This window comes from Felis catus, chromosome A2 (assembly GCF_018350175.1).
Source record: "Felis catus isolate Fca126 chromosome A2, F.catus_Fca126_mat1.0, whole genome shotgun sequence".
Classification (NCBI taxonomy): domain Eukaryota; kingdom Metazoa; phylum Chordata; class Mammalia; order Carnivora; family Felidae; genus Felis; species Felis catus.
The window spans coordinates 105,279,699-105,304,038 of record NC_058369.1 but is presented as its reverse complement, the minus strand read 5'-3'; the positions used below and the strand labels follow the sequence as shown (position 1 = coordinate 105,304,038).

The 24,340-nt window shown below is 36.9% G+C and overlaps 1 protein-coding gene across 2 annotated transcripts in view; it reads left to right on the top strand.

Annotated features, from left to right (window-relative positions):
• Positions 1–1,681: 1,681 nt before the first annotated feature.
• The window catches only part of THSD7A (thrombospondin type 1 domain containing 7A), a 664,277-nt gene continuing 641,618 nt past the window's right edge, over positions 1,682–24,340 (top strand). For both annotated transcript variants that reach the window (XM_045052422.1, XM_045052423.1), the window contains exons 1-2: positions 1,682–1,833; positions 2,930–2,962. The gene's annotated coding sequence lies outside the window, so the exon portion shown is untranslated. The remainder of the gene's footprint in view (positions 1,834–2,929; positions 2,963–24,340) is intronic.

Here is a 24,340-nt window from a genome sequence, read left to right as displayed (position 1 = left end):
AAAAGTCACAACCAGAATCCTACACTGGAGCTCTAAACAGACTTCAGTTAATGGTGATAATTCCATAATCTTCATCGGATGCCTTTTAGTTAACTGTTTCACATGAACAAGTTTTCATTTCTACAGATAGAATTAATCTCTTAGAAATTATGTTAATACATTTAGCGTAAGTGTTTTAGGACAGTTTTTCTATGATCAGCAAACTAAGGACTGGCATTAGACTGTCTATCAAAAAATAAGTTACGTGTATTTTAACTCAGTATCTAACATCTTTTCATGATGTTGATTTTGTAAATGAAATAAGGTCCGAAACCTTGTCTAACACAGTATGTTTCATTTCTTGTCCATTTTGATCAGATTTAATCTGTAAATTTTTCATGTATTTACATTTCGGGTGATCTACAATGCCCTTGATTACTGTATTCATCCTTTTCCCATCCACCAGGGCAATTAATCTCATTTTTTCCCTGCAGTTTATTTTTAATATATTAGGGAAAGGAAACAGAACATAAAATGCCAGTAAAGAAATTGCCATGCCCTCCATTTGCATTCCCTAATATAGGTAAAGTATATGATAACCCCGGGAAAACTTTCAGTGTTGTCTCCTTACCACATAATGCATACCAGGAATAACTTATAAGGCAGAGAAGTAGAATTCTCTAAAATACTTTTAAAATTCAGTACTTGGATGGTGTAGATTGATGGTTCTTTAAGGGAAAGAGGAAATGGTTTTGCTCCAAAGGAACCTTTGGCAATCTCTGGAGACCTTTCTCATTGTCACAACTGAAGGGATACTGCTGGTATCTGGTCAGTAGAGGCCAAACATGCTGCTGAACATTCTACAATGCACAGGACAGCCCCCACAGTAAAGAATTCTCCTGCCCCAAATGTCAGCAGTGCTAAGATGGAGAAACCCTGCTTTAGATTCAATTGGTAATCAAGTTTTGTGATTGCTTGAAAAGAGTCTATTCATTGAGGTTTGTGGATGGAAAAGGAGAAATTTCATAGAGTCAGATTGAAATAAGTTTTTTGTTTTGTTTTGTTTTTGGTGTTGGGTTTTTCTGTTTTTTTTTTTTTTTCTTTTAAGCCATGGTTTCAGCGTTCAGCACTGCAGTTCAGTGGCGTTTACATTAGTTTCACTTCTGATACTTTCAAGTTAGAGAACATAAAATCCAAAAAGGTAAGCATGGGGAGGGAATAAGGATACATGCAGTGTGTCCTTTTCGGTTGTTTTGTGCAGTTTATTTTGAGGGGGCATGGGGTGAGGCGAGGGTGTCACAGTGGAAAGGACTTGGAGAGAATATAGAATGTTTGGATTTAGAATTAATTCTGAATGGGAAGGCATGTGCCGGTCTCTCAACCTTAGGCTCTACAGCGGGCCCTGGTCCTAGGACCTGCGAGAGTGCTGGAACACAGGGTTTGGGTTCCAGCCTGGCCACTGGCCATTGTCACACCCTTCAAGGGGCGGGGGGTGGTGAGTCTCAAGACTCCAACGACCATGCGCAGGAAAGGCACTGCTGGGGCCTGGTAGCACCATGGGTCCTCCTTCAGAGGAAAAATGTAGAAACTGGTTGTATGGTCCTGCAATGCCTGCCGCAGCTGAATTGAGTCTGGAGCAACATCCAGGACAGCGCAGGCGTGGGGCGGGGTTTTAGTGGGTGGGCGGGGTGCATGGGTCTGGAGTCCATGGCAGGAAGAGCAACCAACAGGTGCCTCCTTAGAGAGGTTAGGTTCTGAGCATGGAGTCTGCCCGACTCAGCAAACTAGGCTGAGCCTCAGTAAGTCTCTGCCCTGCTTGGCCCCACCGACCTGCACTTTCTGCATCACCGCTGAGTGAGTAGCTCTGGTCCACACATCCTTTCCTGGGGTGGAGTGGGGGTTGCATCTTGGAGAACCCAAAGTGTGCTGTGGGCCCAGGGTGAGCCCCCTCTGTGTCCCTCCCTTACCCCTACACCCGACAGGACCTCAGCTGTGTGTCTAGGTTTTTTGGCTGAGAACTTCCATCAACACTGTTGTTTCTAAGTTTCGTTTGCTTAGACATCCTCAAAACTGAATGTTCCCAAACGGATCCTGGTTCCCCCATCCATCCTTTTGGGAGGAGAGTGGAGTAGGCTGTGGGAATAGAAGAGAGATTTGACCCGGTGGAAACAGTAAATAATTAAAATTAGCTTGTTTATGAGACAGTTTTATCATTCTAATATTTTTCATGGTTCCAAAAGTCTTCTTTTATTCCCTTCAACAAATATGACCTGAATTTAGATTCGGTGGAAAACAAAGTTCATGTTAAGAGTAAAATTTCGAGAGTTCTCACTGGATAACAGATCAAATTAATGGAATAGTTGTGTTCACCTGAGGCAGGGCTGGTTAACCGTATGTCAGGATAAGTCCTTTCAAAAACTTGAAAACAAATACCCATTATCTCTTTCTTCATCTAGAAATGTTGATTTTCATATAAAAAGAAAGTTAAGATTAGCATCAATTTTTATTGTGCACATGTCCCTGAAAAATACTTTCGAACAGTTATGTGAATGTCACCTATTTGGAAGACAAATTTGGAGTGGGAGTGGTTTCGGAATATAAAACCAATTTAATCGCCAAGCCTATAAGCTCTTTTGACACAATTTCAGTTAGATACATGACAGTGAAAGGAATCTGAAGATTTTGCTGGAGGTTGCTAACTTTGTGTCTAAAACAAACCACTTAACAGTGTGAGGCTAGTTAGGTTAATCTTAAAATTAAAAGACAGTGGATTGATTAGTGGGACTATTTTGTTTATGCTGTATGTAATACTTTGTGCCATATATCCCACATTTTTCACATTATATGTGCATAATCAGCTTCCTCACCTCAACAACTTTTGTTAGAGCAGGTGGAGGTGGGGTAGGTATTTTTCTGGTGATTCTGATCAGGATCTTCATTCCTTCATCAGGGAATCCTTGAATCTTTCTGCACTGGAAGCTGGGTAAGTTATCACTTACCTTCATAAACTACTGGATATTTGTTTTTTTCTGACAAACTTTTCCCCTTAGTCCTATTTTTTTTTTCTTCCGCAGCAACTAAGTAGTAAAACCTAGGTTTTAAGCTGGGTGGCATGGTAAATGTTTTCCTTTGAGTTGTAATTGACATGTTACTTGAAATACTTTTGTCTAAATAAAATGTGTGAGTATAGCACATCACACATGTTAAGGTCACTGTGAGTGTGCTGGGTTAGACCTTTAAGAATGAATAGTTTCAGTCTTATGGGGCTGTAGGAAAATAACTTTGGAAGCTAAGCCCTTAAACTTGAATTTGGTTCACTTGTGCCTCCCGGCCTGGATGAGCACCTTTATTTAAGTTAGGCTCACCTGAGCAACTTTTCATTCTTAAGATGTGCCTTGTTTTCCTTGATTGCACTGAGATTTACCTTGAATCATTAGTTTCTGTGAATTTTTATTTTGTTGAGTACTTAATACATATCATTGGTAGGCTATGATTAGAGTTGATCTTACATTTTATTTGTATGGATTGCTATAATGTATCCATGTAAATATATTTAAGGTAAGTAAAGTATTCTAATTGTATCATATATATCCATGAGGTTTTGAAGGATTGGGGTTTTGCTATACCTTTTCTCTTGTTGACATTAAAAATTTGAGTAAAGAGTTCTCAGCCCTCGATGAGGTATTATTTGGCATTGGTTAGACTGAATGGATAGTCTTCACAAATCAGTTCGGTTAACCTATTCAACTATTTCCAAGGTTACAGTTGGAAAAAAATGCCCTTTTCTCTTTTACTGCTTTCTAAGACACGATAATATGATGTTAAATTAGAAAATTTCAACCAAGGAACACAAAAATGTACCAATGTGTTGGGCACATTCCAAGTCAGATCTATGCCCTGCAATGAGGCTTGGAAATAAAGTGAAATCACGTTTTCAATTCTGAGCTTACCAGCTGCTAGAAAACTGTTAGGAGTGGCTAGAGGTTTGATGAGAACATTGAGACCTGTGGAGAAGGCTTGTTTGGGCCACATTCCCCAAGCTTCCAACCCTTTTGCATAGAGGAATGGATGGGGAGGCTTTATCAAGGAGGGGACTGTTTCCCCTTCACATGAAATCAAATTGGAGAAGTTTCAAAATGTCCATTCATAGGATCTGACACATGGTAGGAGAAGGATTTATATGCTTTACTGATTCTGGGGAAAGGCTTGGCCTGAAATCATTTTGAAAGTTTATTTACAATTTTACACAAGTGGTTTGTAGAATAGCTTAATATAGGTCTTACTAAGGCAATAGAAAATGATATTTTTAAATCCTTTATGTAAATTAGTTGATTTAGAGCTTTAAAACTGGTTCAGAAAGGTGAGAGAACATTTAAAAGTTATCTGGGGAAAAACAAGTGGTAGTATTTATTAATAGTTTTTTCCTTCTTTGGTAGAACTTGGAAGAATCTATTTTAATTCTCAGGTTTTTTCAACATTGTCTGGATTCAAGCTTTTGTTGAGTAGAATGAAAACTTTTAAGGAATTTGAACCATCATTCTTTTTAAAATGATTGTTAATAGGATTCATTTTATAACTTTAATTTCTGGATTTGACATACTAAGGATTTTATTATATGCTGCTATATGTACTTGAATATTCAGATTCTGTAAATAAAAGTAGTTTTGACTTACCTGGTGTTGGTTAAATTTATTCCATGGTCTACCGTATTTCTTAAGTAGTTTGATAGTTTACTGGATTATATACTAAAAATGATCTATTCATCCATAATCTGTACAGCACTATATATGCATACAAATTCATTTGTTAGCAAAAAGTCCAACTTGTTTGTGAGCTTTTTTATAGATATAAATGAAGTGTTTAATAAATGATAATGGCAAAATTGGCAACCCATTTGGAAGGAGTCAAACAGATTGTGGTTGAATTAAAATATAGTATTTAAAAAATACTTAAACTCTAATTAGGCTATATTTAATCTAAACTTATAGAAAATAATAAATTTGTTGACTTAAAATGGAGCCTTCTGTTTTATACCACAAATGATTGTGTTAATGCTTGTGTGATGCAAATGAACACATTTTGATATCAAACACTGAATAAAATAACCATTCTGTTTTCCTTAGAAGTTATTGGAAATTTTTATAAGGTTTAGAAATTTTGCAGGTATTCATCCACTCTTCAACTCCTTTAAAATTTTTTTCAATCTCCATGATTTAAACTAACCACTTGTTGTATTGGGCAAAAAATGTTCTTAATTTAACCAACCATGTGACAGACTTGATAGGAAAGTAGGTAAGTAACAGTGAATGCTGCTGTTACAGACAAATAGAAAACACATTCAGTAGTTTCATAGGAATTTTCATCTGTTTAATGTATAGTGATGTTAAAATCATCAGGAGTATTTGAGGGAAGATTTGGGTCATTAAGTAAAGGGTAGATGGTGGTTCATCCATGCTAGCTCCTGAGATTGGCTGTAAAATGCATCATGAAATAAACTTCTCCCATTTATTATTTTGTCCCTAGGTGTCTTTCAGTGTGTGCATTAAACCATCAGACTGAAATTGTGGGACTTAAGTACTTAATTAGATGATCAGAATCTGATATTAAGAGTCTGAAATATGTGTAAATATTTTTAAACATTGTGGCTAAACTGTCTTAACTATTTTTAAGGCCTGAGTGAACTGGGTAATCTTCTAGTAATAGTTGAAGAATCCAGAGTTAAATTTGGTTCTTTTAAACTTGCATAGTCATTAACTTGTGATCATTATTAGTTTATCACAAAGTGACCGGGTTCTTGCTAGCATAAATCAGTTACCAACATGATACAGTCTTCAATCACACACTAGAAAATTATATGTCGCATATTGGGAGGATGTTGCACTCTTAAAGACAAACAGTAGGCCATTAATGGTGGAAAATGTGGACTCTGGAACTAGATAGACTGCATGCAAACCTTGGCTTCATTTTTCAGCCTTGTGATTTTCAACATACCTTCTTTGAGGCTCAGTTTCTTTCTTTGTGAAGTGCCATGGTATTCACACATTTTTTAAAGCATTGCTATAAGGATTGAATGACTTAATACATATAAAGCACTTAGAATATTGCCTAGCACAAAATAATTATCAACAAATGTTAATTACAGGGTAGGTTCTTCACCACCCTCTACCCCCTTCTGTCAGGCCCTAGATGTTTTCTAGTTCTCCTGTGCTAAGTTTTCACCTCTTGCTCTCTCTGGTTTCTTCCATAAATTCTCTGGATAGGAATCTAACTTTTCTAAGAATAAATTATGCATGTGTGGGTATATAAATAGCATATATAGAAGTGTGTGTATGTATGAGGGAGAGAGAAGTAATATTTTGATAGAAGATGATAAGAGGCATTTACAGGTTTGCTCTTGACTCCATTGAGCCATCTTGTTAGGTGAAGTTGGGTGGGCTCTTGTAAGTAGGCGCTCAAACACAGTGTGTACAAGTGTTAATCGGGGACCAACACAGGACATGAACATCTGTCATTGTGTGTATTAGGTTACTTGTTCCCAAACTTATTTGATGAATAATGATGACGAAGCTGTGAACCAGAACATGATAGTCAAAAAAACTTTTTTTTCTCCAAAGGACACTAAAAATTACATGCCGGAAGCTGCCAGTGTAGTGGTTAAGACTATTGACTGAAGATCAGGTAGGAGTCCTCCCTTTGTTGCTTAGTAGCTGTGTAATTTTGCACAAATTACTTAGCGAGGACTCCCTCTTTAAACTAGTTGGCAGGTTATTATTGCTCATAATTCATATAAATGTATTCATAGGATTCTCATAGTTCAAATAATTAAAATAGGAGCTGGAAAAGTGGTAACAAGACAAATGGAATAGCAGTTGTTTTACATGGAGCCTTTACCAACACTGCCAAATACTTGCCTTTGTTTATGAAGGGAGCTAAGGGGAAAAACCACAATAACTTCTTCCAAATGAAGATTCTCTAAGAACCTCTCAAGTAGTGGACCAGTAAAGCATTTTTATATATGAAGATTTTTTTTCCCAATGAAGGTAGCATCTGCAAAACAGCTATCTTCATTTTAATTTGGAAACTGCAAAAATTTTCTTATGTTGAAGTGTAAAATTAGACTGTATTGCAAACAGGAAATAGTTTTTGATAATTGCAGTAATAACCCTAATGTCAAATGATCTGTCTGTTCCCTAAGTGTCAATTACTGACTTTTGAATTTTCCTGCAGAACAGTCTTATTTCTTAATCAGCTCAAAAATCACGAGAAGCTTCTTTAGTCTTTAATTGTGCTCTGGTTATGGAAACTCAACCTCAGAAATAACACTTCCAGATGGGCTTAACTACATTTTGTCCTGCCAAGACCTAAACAGAAAGAGGAGTTCTGTCTTATCATAGACTGAAGCAATTTGTGAGTTCCCCAGTGGCAGTTTTTACAAATGTTGAGACTTGAGAGGATCTGTTGATGTGGGAAAAACAAAAGGTCACGGTTATTTCAGACCTGTGCCTTGCAAGTTAACCTTAGCAAATAAGCCCCCAAATCAAATTCCAACCCAAAAAGTTTTGGTTTTCAATAAAAGGATGCCAAAATATAAAAGAGATATCCTCCCAATGTGCAAGTCCACATTTTATGAGAGTTCTTCAGAATATTAGATAATAGATTCACATAAAATGGAAGGAAATGTGTTTGTGAGCTAGAAATAAAGAATTCTGAATGAGCAATTAAGGCTTTCGTCCATGTGACTGGGGACAGCTGCAGGGTTAGAGGCTCATGCAAAGTCACTCAACATCTCTGGAATATCCAGTGTGTGTGTTAAGTTATGAAAAATGTAGTAACATCTATGGAATATTTTGAATAATCACAAATCTTTTAGGCATAAGTAATGTTGCCCAAGAACCTTTTCAGACAGAGTGTATTGTAAAATCAAGTATTTTTGAGAATAGGTGTTGTTTGAAAATAGTACTTAACCTACTTTTAACTGTTGTGACACATAACAATAATCCTGAAACTCCTTTAAGTTAAAATATAAATGTTAAAGGCTTTATAAAATATTATGATCTCGTAAGAATACAAAATCCTTTAGAGACCTTTTCTAAGGCATCATCTTGCTAAAACAGCAATAGATGTTTATAACTGCAAATATCTGGAGAGATAAAACCTAAGTTATTATATGTGCATTTTAAACCACATTTTACTGAGAAAAAGTGTAAAAGCTTAGGCAGAAGAGGTATATTTTTTATTCTTGAAAGGTGTGAGGCGGTAGGAAATGGAGAAAAACAATAAGAAAAATTAATATTCTCATAATAAACATGGCCTAAAGTCATCTTTATTTCTTTTCCTCTGTTGGCACTAGCATGTTGGAAGGTCAGGGAGTAGGAATGAGAAAAATAATCTTCTCCTGGTAGATGGGTATCTGCAAGCTGGGAATTGTATAGATGAGAGAACACAGAGATAAAGGTTTCTGTCATTGAGGACAGACGGGCAAGATAGAAAATTCAAAGTCTGAGATTAAATAGAGCTGAGAATGGTATACAAGATATTTATCTCTTGAAAAAGAATGCTCTATAAAATTACATAATTTAATAGTTAAGATTCAAAAAGGTCTTAGGCTTGAAACTATGGAAGAGACAGTATAAGTTAACTCTTGGAGGGACAGAAAGACATTAACCGTACTTATTTGAACAGAGTCACATATTGCAAATTTGAAAAACAGATTCTTTATAATGGCATCTTTTTAAAGTAAGAATTTAGCAAAGAAGTAATGTAATGAAAACTCTGGACTTAGCATATATTCTCCTTTTTCTTTGTATCCCTTGTTTCCTAATGGCATAGTATTCATGTCAGGCCTTCACATCATTGCTCTTATAAACTATCAACATTTACTGTTACCTCTGTATTTAAAAAAAAATTTTTTTAGAACATTCTCTATTCTTGCTATTTTGTTGTGTGTGTGTATATTTATGTACCTCTTGGTGTTTTATAAATTATGAATTTTTTTTTTTTTTTGCTTTTCAAATGGTTGAGCACATGAGTCTTTTTCTTCCCTTCCTCTTCTTTGGTTTTATTGTGATACAATTGACCTAAAATTATGTGATATGAAAAGTGTACATCATGATTAAGTATATAAAATACACATTATGAAAGGATTCCGTGCATCTAGTTAATTAACACACCTATGATTTCATATATTCATCTTGGTGTGCATGGCAGATCATTTAAGTGGTCTCTTAGCAAATTTCAGTTCTACAATACAGTGTTACCAGCTATAGGCACCATTCTATGCACGATCCTCAGGTCCTGGATATCTGATAGCTGACAGATTGTATCCTTTAACCAACTCCTATTTCCCCCACTCCTCAGCCCCTGGCAACCATTTTTTTCTACTTTCTTTGAGTTAGACTTTTTTAGATTTCGCATATAAGGGGTACCATGCAGTATTTGCCTTTCTGCATCTGACTTAATTTACTTACCATAATGCCTTTCAGGTCCATCTTTGTCGTTGCAAACAGCAAGATTTCCTTCTTTCTAATGGCTTGATAATATCATATTGTATATATGCTACACCTTATTGATCCATTCATCTGTTGATGAACACATATTTTCTTATTTTAAACATCTATAAAGCGTCACATCAGTCCTGTACATTTTTTGATTGTGTCCTTTAGATTATTCTGCTGTAGGCCTCACTCTTTTTACTAAATTGTAAATAACTAAAGAATTTAAATTACAATTAACTATGATTACTTTTTTATATGTGTAAATCATGAAAATGGAACTTCAACCAGAATGCACCACCCTTAGGCATGGATACCATATTCTACTTCTCCTATGTTCATTTCAGTGCCCATAGTAGTGACAAACACAGTGTTAGAAATAAAGATGGGAGGTAATCAGTATGAAATTTTTATGTTAAAATATTGTAGAGAAATGAGTTGTTAAGTAAATATAATGGAACTCCAGTGTGGATCCATGCTGTAGGATACTGAATTCTCAAATACTTCAGGGATGTGTCCAAATTTTGGTCAGTGTGTGTAACTATTAATATTTCAAAGATAGTTGTGAGTATCATGTAGAATGAGAAACCCAAGTGACTATCTGTAGGCTTAGACTAGTCAAACTCAGAGCTGTTTGGGAGGGAACAACATTGACTAACTAGGAGGTCAGAGACTTGAAGGTAGGGCAGAACGAGTGCAAGATACTTGACACGTTCTTTTCTCCATCTTAGCAGTTTGTGAATAGGGCAAGTGGTAACAAGTATGGGAGTGCTTGTAGTAATCTTGTCAAAAGCCACTTGTATCATAAAAAGTCCACTACAATTAAATCTATAAAAATAAGAGTTGGGGAGCCTGGATGGCTCAGGTGGTTAAATGTCCAACTCTTGATTTCAGCTCAGTTCATGATCCCACAGTTGGTATAACTGAGCCCCACATCAGGCTCTGTGCTGACAGCGCAGAACCTGCTTGGGATTATCTTCCCCCCCTCTCTCTGCTTCTTTCCCTGCTTTCACTACTGCTCTCACACACTCTCTCAAAATAAATAAACTTAAAAATGAGAATCAAAATGTCATAGTATGTAAAGGGGGGTGGGGAGCAGATCTTAGTAGGACATTGTCTGAAAAAAATAAAAATTTATGCAGGTACTTATTTTTTTATTTACAGTAGTTGAGGTATTTTCTTACCATGGTTTTGCCAAACAAAATAAGACCATGTGACCTCATCCTTTCACTTGGAGTACTGTAGCTCAGTCAATATGTGAATCCCTTAAAAAAAAAAAAAAGACAAGGGGTGCCTGGGTGGCTCAGTCGATTGAGGGTCTGACTTCAGCTCAGGTCATGATCTCACAGCTCGTGAGTTCAAGCCCCGCGTGGGCTCTGTGCTGACAGCTTGGAGCCTGGAGCCTGCTTCTGACTCTGTCTCCCTCTCTGTCCCTCACCTACTTGCATTCTGTCTCTGTCTCTCTCAAAAATAAACATTAAAAAAACCATAAAACAGGTATTACCCATTTTGATAAAAATCTTAACGCTTTGCTTTTTAAATTGTTCTTCTCTGAAGCTTAGCTCAATGGGTGGTTCTTTAGTTTTCAATTTAACTCTAGTGCCCCCTTGTTTGTCTCACTTTCCATCTAATTCTGTTTTCCAAAATCACTTAATTTGTCACATTTTCTGTTTTACTTTCTAGTTGATTTAAATTTTATCTGCACCATGTTTTCAACATTGTAGTTGACACTCCTTGAGGGACTGAACATTAGAGAAGTTGAATGATGAACACGAGGGACTAACATTCAAGGGGGAGATTTGAGTGGTAATAGGTTTAGAGGTTATCCATTATTCCCTTAGATATTTGATAGTGGTGTTTAGTTTTTCTATCCTACTTTGTAAATTCGTGGATTTGGGGAAGGAATATTAGGATAATTGAAGATCCCTACAAATATTGGTAGCTAGAAGCATAGAGAAAGTATCCTTGAGGCACCTGGGTGGCTCAGTCAGTTAAGCATCCAACTCTTGATGTCAGCTTAGGTCAGTTCGTGGTCAGGTTAGATCAGGTTATTTCACAGTTCGTGGGATCAAGCCCAGCTTCTGACTCTCTGCTGGTGGTGCAGAGTCTGCTTGGGATTCTCTCTTCCTCTCTCTGCCCCTCCCCCTCCTCAAAATAAATAAACTTAAGAAAAATAAGTTGACAAAAGTATCCTTAAGGACAGATTGTGACTTAACTGTCAAGAGTAACACTCATGGCAGCTTCTTAACCTCTAATCTTGGAATTCTTTGCCAATAGCAAGATGGATTATCTCATTGCTGAAAGGATTCATCTCTGGGTGCACCATGATCATGTTCCAAATATTTTCACTCTCCTACCTTCAAACATTATTCATTCCTTTTTTCTTCCCTCATTCTCCTCCCTCTCCTACTCTTTTGTGATTGGTTTCTTAAACTTTTAGCTGTCTTCTTTTCAAGATACCTTTAAAGAAGCTAATAGACTTTATTATATGAGCAGTTGAGTTTTTCAGAAGAATTAAGTAGATGGACAGAGAGATTGCCACAAATTCTCTTCTAGCATCTACATGCAGTTTTCCCTATTCACATCTTGCATTTGTATGACATTTGCTACAATTGCTGAAAGAATGTTGGCATGTGAATGAAATCTCACAGTTTTAGGGTTAACTCTGTTGTTTCTTCTGTGGGTTTGACAAATAGATAATGTCATATATTGGCGATTACCATATGATGCAGAATCTTTTGCCTGACCTCAAAATCCCTTGTGATCTACTTGTTCATCCCTGCCTATTCCCTGATCCCTGGAAATCACCGATACTTTTGTTTTCATATATTCTTTTCTTTTCCCAAGATATTACATAGTTGGAATCCTAAAATATGTGGCTTTTCCAGACCGGCATACTTAACAGTTCCCTTGATGAAACTTCATGCTGGCTGTGCTGGTTCTGTTGCTGAGATCTTTACACCTCTTCCACAGGCTTTGATGGAAGGGAAGTTAGATGACCCCATACCTGTGCCTTCATTTATGTGGCTTGCATTTGGTCTGTGGGATATCTTGACACATTTTTGTTCCCTAAAACTGATTACTAGTTGATCCCTACTGGATTACCTCTCCTTTGTTCTTTCATTAAAAAAGATAACCAGGTGTTTATCTTGCATTTTTGAGGTTAAACACCTGTCAAATGGATCTCCTTCCTTACTCCAGCTCCACTTCATTGACTTAGAGTTGGGACATGGTGCTTCCCATCCCTCCATTCTTGAAAAGTACTCTAAACTTTTATCCAGTGTGACTGAGGGATTTAGGAGTCCTTTCACTGATCTTGGTCCTCATAATAAATCCTTGTATAGAACTTCACTTTGAAAGCCCAGCTTAACATCTTGTAGCAGAAACAACTCAACATATTTTTTATTCAAATTTAAAGACGTTGATCAAGAAATTTTCTGTCTTAGTTAGGCCAAACTATCACTCAAGGAGTGACATTCCCAGACCCGGCAGTGTGTTCTTTCCTGTTTTCACCTAGATACCATCCGATTAACTCATGAAATATGTGGCAAGTAAATAAAACTACTAGACCAATGAAAATACTAAGAGAACATAAGATACATGTCTCTGACAGAGATATAAATCAAATGCAAATAGTATATGCTTAAGAATTTTAAATACCTCACCAATGAGAGGAATGAATCCTGGGGTTTAAAAAAAGATAAGAACCTGAGAGCTCTTTCACTCCCTGTTAAAGCTCTTTCTGAAAAAGTGGCAGAAGAAATTAGCTTATAAATTATGTACATAAACAGCTTTTTAGATTTCTATACTGTTAGATTGCTTAGTATGAAAGCATGACCTACTTTTCTCCAACTTGAGCATCATAGTGGTATTTGCTCTCTTTTATGCACTGTTTTCTCCCCGAGTTACTCTTCTGCAGAAAGCACTTCCAAAATTGACTCATTACAAACAGAGTTATGCAAATCTTAATCAAAGATGCATAGTTTGTATTCATCCGGTTCACAACTCTGAATTGCCAGTTTTTGTTGAATTATTTACATAAAAATGAATACATTTTAACTATTCTTTAATTAGCTGTGTCTAATAATATCTATTTGCTACTAACCTTATGGACATTGAGAGTGTGGTTCTGAAAAACTCCATTGGGTTTTGGGGAGGCTGGCCTAGATAATTCTACTTTTGGAAAATTACTGATTTATGCCAGAAGATACTTTAAAAAGGTCTTAAAATTATATCACGCTTCTCCTTTATGTTTAATTCAGTCCATGGGTTCTATTTTTATCTTGTTTGCCTTCTAACAAGGGACAACTTGGAAAAACTTAGGCAAGCTCCAGCCAACAGAAGGAAAACTCAATAAATAGGGTGTGACATAGCTGCTAAGGGCAAAGAGCTACAAAGCCAAACTGAGGGAGTTTGAATCACACTTTGGTTATTTTTTTGCTGGATTCTATTGGGTAGGTTTCCTAAGGTAGTCTCCGACTTAGTTTTTTTCTGCATAAGAACTAATAGCACATACTTCGTTAGGGTAGAGATGAGGATTAAATACGTTACTATATATAAAGAGCCTCTCATTGCGTCGGAAATGGAAAGTGAACAGTAAATACATATGGGTGTGGTTTAGTTACTGTAAAACAACCTAAAAAGAAGCCAAATCCTGATTTTTTTGTTTAGCAGTAATAGGGATCTTACCATTCTCAGTATTTTTCACATAAAGCCTTAATTAATTGAGCTTCTATCCTGTGATTTACCTTTTCATCAACCTTAGCACACTGACTTGAGAAACTTAAAAAAAAAAGGTGGTAGAATTTAAATTTTTTTTTCTTCAACGTTTTTATTTATTTTTGGGAGAGAGAGAGACAGACCATGAACGGGGGAGGGGCAGAGAGAGAGGGAGACACAGAATCGGAAACAGGCTCCAGGCCCCGAGCCATCAGCCCAGAGCCCGACGCGGGGCTCGAACTCACGGACTGCGAGATCGTGACCTGGCTGAAGTCGGACGCTTAACCGACTGCACCACCCAGGCGCCCCAAAAGGTGGTAGAATTTAAACGGACAAGATGTTTTATTTTAAGAGGTATTGGCCATATTTCAAACTGTATGGAAAAAAGATTCAGAAATATTCTTTGTTGAGGACAATGTTTAATCTTTAACCTTATGAAGAAAACTATAGTCTTCAGGCAACATATCCCCCCACTCTGAAAAGAACTTCCAAAAACAAATACTGTGGCAACTTCCGGGTGGGTTTCTGGTGTTTGTGGTTACCTGACTGGCCTCTCACAGAGGGGCCTCTGTTGGGACCCCTAACACTCAGGAGTTTCTGGGCACTTATGGAACTTATGACTGGGAGTCGGTAGTCTTGATCTTTTGCTACCTCAAATTACCTTCTTTGATTTTGGGACAAAGTATTCTGAGGAGTTGATCTCATTATGGCATCCCACCTTCTTTCCTACTTACATGTTTCCTTTTTCCCAAGTGCATTTCTTTTCTTATAAATGTAGAGATGCAGACCACAGGGAAGTTGTGTTCACACTGAGTGTCACCGTGAAGGAGAGGACGGACTTAAGTTTACCTGGTTCTCTCCTCAGTCAGCCCCTTTAGAACCCCTGTCAGTACCTGTACTCAGAGAAAGCTTGGAGGATAAAATTCGAAGGAAGATCAGAGGTGTTTAAAAATGTCTTTGAAGCAACTAAACGGATTATTATCTTTCCTGTTGCTATAACTTTAAAATGGTTTCTCTTCAAAATATCTATTTCTAATATATTGTATATTTCAGAAGTTTTAACCTAATACGGTCAATAATGTTACGTATTTTAAAAACAACTAATCCTCATATTTCAATATTGATCATGGCTCTGCATGAATCAATACTAATCTCTCAGGCAAATTAGTCTTTACATTGACCAAAACAAAGTCATTATATGCATATTAGTTAGGTGCCACAACATAAATTGAATTAATTTAAGAGGTGAAGGAAAAACTTACAGCTTTTGATATGATTTGATTTTTTGAGACTTCCAACCTTAATTCTCTACTACGCTTTTATTATCAAACGATTCCAATGGCTAAGCCATCTGCCATCTGCTCATTAAGTGAAATCAAATATATAAAATGTCCTGTTCATTGTCTGGCACATAAAGGGGCTCATTAAGTATTATATCCTTAGCTCCAATTTTTCTCTTTCAAAATGAATATATTCAGAATTGAATCCACTCCATTATATAGGTATACTACCAGAGAATTGGGCATTGGAATCAAGGATCAAAAGCTGCCCTGCGATGTGGCTGGTGTATTCATTGTGGAGTTGGAAGAACATTACAGATTGGGGAAGTGATAACTTGGGGAAGAACATTTCATGAAAAATGGTCACTCCTCTTGTAGCCCCTCTGGGGAACTGCCCATTCAACCGAGGTGTGTGTGTTTCTATACAAAACTAGAAGTTCAAACTATTCTGTGGTTGAACTGTGTGTGTGTGTGTGGGTGTGTGCACGCGCGCGCACGCGTGCGTGTGTGTGTGTCTTAATTTCTGTGTTCCTACCCTTCGTCGCTGGCGCATGCATGTGCGCGCACACGCGCGCGCACACACACAATGTCAAATAGAGTACCACAGGTCCACACAGCACCAGAATCCTCTTTACTACAGTGTAAATAAATCCTGGGATACCAGCTATGCGTGTTGAAAGAAAAGATTACTGTTCTGTATTCATCGATGCTTAAAATTAATATGTTGAGTCATCTAAAATGGCAGATACTTAGCCCTTTTAGATCTTGAGGAAAAGTCAAACTAGTATCTTGGCCTCTTCCAACATATCTAGTTATTTATCTGCCAGCCAACAGTCCTGTACCTGTGAATAGACAATATAATGATGTGGGCTGATAATGTAATTTTTGCCTACTTAGGGTGTTACATTTTAGGGTTCTTTTTCTTGTTGTTTGTATGTTTTTTTTTTTTTTTTTGCTTTTTTGGCTATATCTTCAATTCTGTTCCTCTAACCTTCATTGCTTAATGGGGTTTGCTTTTTACTCCACTTAAAGGTACCCTCTCTCTCTTTTCTGTGATGGGAGACGCCTGGCCTAGTAATTTTGAGTTTAATTTTTTTACCAAAACGAAACTTGACTGAAAATAAATTTTGTTTTATGCCCAGCAAAAGTATCAGAAATAAGTAAGTGCTAAGGACTCCAGTCTCTGCTTGGAATGGAAAAAGAAGGTGAAACGCAAAAGACAAAATAAGAGTCAGTATCTCAAAAAAGAACACAGCCAAATATGTGATACCTTAATCTTAAGTACATCATACAAGGAAATGATAATCCAGCTCTTTTTTCTTTTTGCTTCTGACAACATTACATGTTCTTAGGTACATGAAGCAGAGAAGTATGTGGGTGGGGAAATGGATGGTCTAAATAAACAAGTGCTTTGTAACTCTTGGAAGTGATGAACAACTTTTTTCCCTCCACTCCTGGAACAGTACTTTTGTGGACACACTAAAATTGATTACCAGAAGTATGAAATAAAAAAACTAAAGATCTCCTATTCAGTCTATTACTTGATTCAGTAGATCTAAAATTTCCAATAAACATGCTCAGGACAAACATAACAGGAGAAAAGATAATGCAGATATTTGTGTTGTATACTAAAAATGATGCTTTGGGGATTAATACAGAAAATCACTATTACCTAACTGTGCAATCATAGCTAAAACAGTTATGAAGGAAATAAGGATTTCTCCTTGTCAACACCTTTGTGCACAATTGGGTTTCTTAGTTATTGTGATGGATGCACTTCTTGTGAAAGAATCTAGACGGCCTTGACAAACTTGTTCCTTACAAGGGATAATGCCCTGTGTTGTATCCAAATTTTAATGATGGTCAGTGGAAGAGCAGTGTCCTACACTATGTTGATAGGAATAGAAGAAGAAATGTAAAGCAATTTGAGCAAGTTCAGAATATCCTTTTTAACTTTTATCCAAAATGAAACAAGTGATCTATAATTTTCAAAAATCACTTTGAATACTTCATCAATAGCCATCCCAACAACCTACCCTATAAGAATATAGTTCAGTTTAAATTGACTTTTGATTTAAGAAGTTGATTCCAGATCTGTGAAATTCCTATGTGTAGGTTTTTTGGGATGGAAAATAAAACTGATAATTCTTTGTCAAAAATGTAAAGTGTATTAAAACCTTCTGGAGGGGCACCTGGGTGGCTCAGTCCATTAAGCGTCCGACTTCAGCCCAGGTCATGATCTCGCAGTTCATGAGTTCAAGCCCTGTGTCAGGCTCTGTGCTGACAGCTTGGAGCCTGGAGCCTGCTTTGGCGCTCTCTCTTTGCACCTCCCCAGCTCATGCTCACCCTCTGTCTCTGTCAAAAATAAATAAACTTAAAAAAACACTTTGTTTTAAAACCTTTTGCAGATATAAAGTGTCAGAATAATCACCTACTTGATTGATGATTTTTACATTGTTGCTATAGATCTTGTTACACTAATCAGTAGAAACTCTGTCCTCTCATACTTCTTACTTGTTATTGTTTCCTCTTTAGTCCTTATCTACCATGGAAATTAATCTATTCTGTAATTGTATAGACATACTAAGGCAATTAAAAGTACCGAAAATGTATGACCAACAAGTGTAGGTGTTGAATTCTCATCTTTACAAGTTGGGCACCCAACAAGTTATAACCGTTGAGAAAAACTAGGCATGTATTTCATACTTGAAACATTTACAGCAGAACATGCCCTGTGATAAACCTGAGGTGAGTAGGCAATATTGGTGTTGACAGTCATCTTCCAGATAATCGTATGATGAAGAGGATCTTTCGTTTGATACATACTATGTGATTTACAGGATTCCCATCTTTTGCTCAATTACTAAGTATGATGTTGTCCCTTTTAATTTTTTCTTAGTAAGGTACTGTTTTTCAGTGACAGAAGCAGTGTGTCATTTACCTTCTGGTGTAAACTCCTTAATTTGTGTAACTACTTCAGAATAGTTTTCTGTCCTTGCATTTTCTTTTTGGATTATACTCCCACACAAGCCAGAAAATATTCCCACACAAACATAAACCCCAAACATTTGTCAATGCTAATTACACATTTCATTGTTGAGGCAACATCAACTGGTCATTAACAATTTTTGTACTCCTGGAAGGTTGGTAAGTAGTGCACAGATCAACACTGATCTATGGACTTTAGTTTTGGAAGGACTGATTTAACTAGATGTGGTAAAAACCCTTGCTTTAGTTACCAGAAGCATCTTCACTAATGCAGAGTGAATGGAACAATATTTCCTCTGCCATTAACCATCCTTGCCACATATTATCCATATCTTTTCATTTCCAGGATTGTCCCTATTGCCCACTTTAGAAAGCTTTTGTTTATAGAAGTTATTGGGTGATACCCGGCAATGTATTCGAGGCTTCTTAGGGTCCTTAGGGTGTCCTTAAGTCCCTAACATGGTAATGGGTGTAAAGAACTGCTCAGTTCTAGTTTATTGGTCTGTATCAGGTCAGTTTTGGGTAGGGTATTACTGAGAATAATGAGACACCTGTGGTTCTTGAACTGACCTCCCTTACTTCCTTTTCCTTGTTTGTATCCCTGTACCACAACTCTTAGAAATTCCCTTTGGAGCAGATTTTTTTCAGAAATTAACTATTAACCATTTGTCATTGTTTCAAGACCTTAAAGCTATTGTACTTTTATGTAAAAGGACTCAATTATAACTAAGGGTTAACTATTAGAAGTTTGCATATTTTAATATAGGGAACATAAGAGGCAAGAATTCTTGTTTGCTAAAATTTGAGTTACAGAGGGTCCTCCTCTGAAAATCCTAATCATTTCTTTCTGACGAGAATTTTGTTAAAATCAATCCTCTTTAATAAAAGGAGAGTTAGCTACTATATTTGTATGAATGAGTACAGTAAATTAAATGTAGACTCCCACATGGGAGCTTTTGAACTAGAAGCCAAGCATCTTCTGGGCATACATGTTTGTCAAGGATTATCTCATTAGGCTTTTATTAGATTACTGTCTTCTAGTCTTGCCCCCACCCCACTGTAACTTTCCCTTTCCTACCACTACCGCAGAAAACAGACTCATATTATCCTGTTTCAAAATTCTTCTGTAGCACAGCTAGATGGTTTTGAAGGAATTTTTGGTATTTTGTTTTTCACTGTGCTATTGGTATTGTGGTCATGTTACAAAAAATGAATTCTTATTCTCTGTTTATGAGAGAAAGGAAATAAAAATGTCATTTTTTAAAAGAGAATTTTTTTTGATTTTTGTGGTTTTTTTGGCCTTTAAAGTTTTTTTTTGTTTTTGTTTTTTGTTTTTTTTTTTTTTTTTTTTTTTTTTTTTTTAGAATTAGATAAAATAGGGGCGCCTGGATGGCTTGTTCAACTTCAGCTTGGATCGTGATCTCCCAGTTCATGGGTTCGAGCTCCATATAGGGCTCTGTGCTGACAGCTTAGAGCCTGGAACCTGCTTTGGATTCTGTCTCCCTATCTTTCTTCCCCTCCCCTGCATGCGTGAGCTCTCTTTCTCTCTCAAAAATAAAAACATTAAATTTTTTTTAATTCAATAAAATATTAAAAAAAATAGAAACAGAGCATTAAAAGTGCTCCCCTACTTTTCACTAATATTTTCTTAAAATTACTCACAGTTCTGTGTTCCAAACTGTGTTAAGGTTTTTGCACATCAGTGTGCTGTTTTAACATTTTTTTCTTTGTATTCTATGTTGAATAATTTTTCCTTTCTTCAGTGTTCTGGACCCCCTTTCAGACATTGAGCTACTTGAGAGCAGGTACTGTGTTTTCTGTCCTTATTTGGAGCTGCTTATAGTAAGTATGGTTTAATGAATAAATTTGTAGCCTCAAAGGTGAAGTATCTAAATAAGAACAAAATCTCTATGCTTCAAACTCCGGCAAGTCATGGGGTAGACTTATATACCTTCCTTTCCTCTTCCTCCATTTCCACCAAAATCTTTCTTTCTCAGTTGCCCTAAAACAGTCCAAAACTGGAGGTTAGGACAAATAAATAAGAATGTACTCATACATGCTCTGTTAAAAAAAAAAAAAAAAATTCACTGTAATCCCTATTTTTTTTGGTGTTTTAAATACCTTCTCTCTGTCGTTTCTTCATGTGAACTATGCTAGAGTATATAATTTGCACAGATTTCCTGGTTCCCAAGAATATCTAAAATACATTTTCTTTAAATGAAGTTAACATTGGGGCACCTGGGTGGCTCAGTCGGTTAAGCGTCTGACTTCGGCTCAGGTCATGATCTCACTGTCCGTGGGTTCGAGCCCCGCGTCGGGCTCTGTGCTGACTGCTCAGAGCCTGGAGCCTGTTTCAGATTCTGTGTCTCCCTCTCTCTCTGACCCTCCCCCGTTCATGCTCTGTCTCTCTGTCTCAAAAATAAATAAATGTTAAAAAAAATAAAAAAAATAAATGAAGTTAATATCACTGTGTCTCTGAGGTTTGACATTAAGAATTACTGAAAGTACGTAAGTGCTTTTGTTGCTGTTTGTGATGGCCATCATAGTCTTAAAAGCAAAATGGTAAAATATTGCTTTGCAAGGGGGCTCTTAACTGGTATGCATTGCTACATTAGAAGTTTATGTCAAGAAGTAGAGAAATGTGATCAGTTTTTGAAAATCAGTTCACTCAGTTCTCATGACTAAACTCTTCCTTAGAAAGAAAGCCCTTATTGTCCTGCCCCCACCCCCAAAAAGGTCTATTTTTGTCTATTTCACTAGGGAACATTTTGTTTGTAAATCAAAAAAATGCTCATACCACAAGTGCAGATTCATTACTGCAAATTTGATTCTTGGCAAACATAATGATTTTGAAATATGAAAACATTATTATAGAACAATAAACTGTTGACCTAGAACAGCAGGGGGAGGAAGTGAGGAGAAGGGGGTAGGGGACAGGCAGCCAAGTACCCATTCAGTCATAACGACTCACAAGCTAAGGTAAACATACATCTCGTACATCTAATAATAATCTGACGGCAATTTTGATATGGTAATGATGATTTCACTAAATCACTGCAATAGCATAATGCCTGGGACTTGGTTTCAATAGCTTCAGGATGTTTCCTGTTGTTGTTTCTACCTAAATTTCTACAGTTGGTTTTTCTTCCTATTTCCAAAAATTAGAAAAAAAGATTTAACGCTTTACTTCTAACTAAAAGCTATTTATGATTAAAAAAAAAAAAAAAAAAAGAAAACCAACTGTTATTAGTAAGGTCCTTGAATGATCTAAGTTGGTTGGTCAAGCAGGGAGCCCTTTTTCTTTCACTGATTCATTTCATGTTCTTCTGAAGTGGGTACTTATTTTTTTCAGTAATAGTATAATCTTGTATAAAATTAATATGAATAAGATCTTCTAAAAGCACCAAATCTAAAATACATTGTTCCAGATTAGACACAAATTAGTGTTAGTGAAGACTGAAATTGAGTGAGATTTCCCATAATTTCCATTTCTCAAAAAGTCAACTCTAGACCTATTTTATTCTTTTACTGTAAAATGTATAATCATCGAGATTCCTTGAAAAAATATTTTTTTCTACAAATACAAATCTTTTGGACTCGTATATGTATGCATGTATATAAGACCGTGTAAAATGAGATTTCATAATTTTGAAAATGTTGAAAAGGTTAGAAAAGATGACTACATATAAGAATTAGAAAGTAGTATTTTTAATGTGGAGAGAGACAGAAATAAATATTAAAAGCACAAAGCAAGATGTCAGAGTAGAAGGATCCTGGGTTCAACCATGGACATGCCGGCACAACAACTACGTGTCATCCTGAAAATGACCTGGCAACCAGCAAATCAGAGTGTCCACAGCTAAAGACAGGGAGAAAGGTAAATCAAGAAGTGTAGGAGGTGCAGAGATGTGGCTAGGAACCACACCGCCCATGTGGTGTCCCACAAGCAGATGGCATGGAGGGGCAAGGGATGAAGCCCTATGCTGGGGATCTGCATCAGGAGGACAAACCTCCTTAATGCCTGCCTTTTTAAATCACCGGGGCTTACCTCTGGAAGAACTAGAGGGCTGTAATAAACCAAGTGTGTCCTCTTCAAAGGCTAACATGCTATATCACTTGCTCTGGGACCCAGCAGTGAAACAGCAGTTTGAAAAAGGTTGGGTTACATATGAAAAAGATCTGACAATTTTAGCATGTGTGCTGTCTGGGAACTACAGGAGTTGTTTCCAGGAATGGAGATGCTGGTGGGTGCCATTTTTTTGGCCTCCTTCAGCTTAGCTGGCTGCATGCTTATAGGAGCCAGTTCTGACATTGTCAGTCTGCCTTGCTAATACTCCTTGCCCCACCCTAGCATTCCCCCCATAGTCCTGGCCTGGAGGTTGCCTCTCCAGAATGACTCCTGCAGGAGGGAAGCAGAGAACTAGCCCCTATCCTCCTTACTTGCAGTAGGTACAGATGGGCCTCACAGCTAGCAGTGCCAGAGGCGAGCCCTACCCACCAGTGCGCTCACAGCAGTTGTAGCTCAGCCACAACAAGAGTGCACACATGACCTACACAGGGGATAATACTGGAGCACCTGGTTCTGGTGACTTGGGAAGGTTGTGCTGCTGGGCACCACAGGATGGCTTCTACATAAGGCTATTACTTTCAAAACCAGAAGATCTAGTTGACTTTACCTATAGATAGTAATAAACACATAGCCAAAATGAGACATAGAACTATGTTCTAAATGAAAGAATAAGACAAAATCTCAGAAAACCCCAATGAAATGGAAATAGGCAGGATGCCTGATCAGCAGTTCAAAGTAATGACCGTAAAGATGCTCACTGGACTTCAGAAAATAGTGGATGAATTCACTGAGATGTTAACAAAAAGATAGAAAATGCAAAAAGGAACCAGTCAGAGCTGAAGAATACAGTACTGAAATAAATAGGCTAGAGGGAATCAGTAGGAAATTAGATGATGCCAAAGAATGCATCAGCAATCTGGAAAACATCGTAGTGGAAAGCAATCAGTTGAGTAACAAAAAGAAAAAAAATGAGAAGTTAAAGGACCTCTGGGACAAGGTCAAGGATAACAACATTTGCATTATAGAGAGTTTTAGAATAAGAGAGAGGGGCAGAACATTTACTTGAAAAAATAGCTGAAAAGTTTCCTAACCTGGGGAAGGAAATGGACATCCAGGTCCAGGAAGTACCTTGAATCCCAAACAACATGAATTCAAGTCCACACCAAGACACATAATTTAAAATGACAAAAATTGTAATGACAGAATCTTAAAAACATCAAGAGGAAAGCTAACAGTTATATACAAGGGAAACCAATGAGATGGAGGGATTTTTCAGTAGAAACTTCATAGGCCATCAGGGAATGGCATGATAAATTAAGTGGTGAAAGGAAAATAACAACAACCATGCAACATAACTCTACCCAGCATGGGCTATCATTCATAATTAAAGGAGATGGAGAGTTTTCCAGATGAATGAAACTTAAAGGAGTTCACGACTAAGTCGGCTTCACAAGAAATGTTAAAGGGACTTCAAGTGGAAAACAAAGAAAAAAGTTACGAAAGAAAAGATTCCACTTGTAAAAACAAACATCCAGTAAAGGTAGCAGATGAATCACTTAAAAGACTTAAAAGCCAGTGTGAAGGTTAAGACAAAAATAGTGAAATTATGCCTAAAAAAAAAAATTAGTTGATACAAAAAAAAAAAGATATAAAATACAACATAAAATACGTCAATGGTGAAAAGGGGAATAAAAAACGAGCGTTTGATATACATACAAACTTACATGACCATCAACTTAATATAGACTACTATCCATACAGAGTATTGTGTACGGAAGGCATGGTAATTACAAACCAAAAGCATATAACACAGA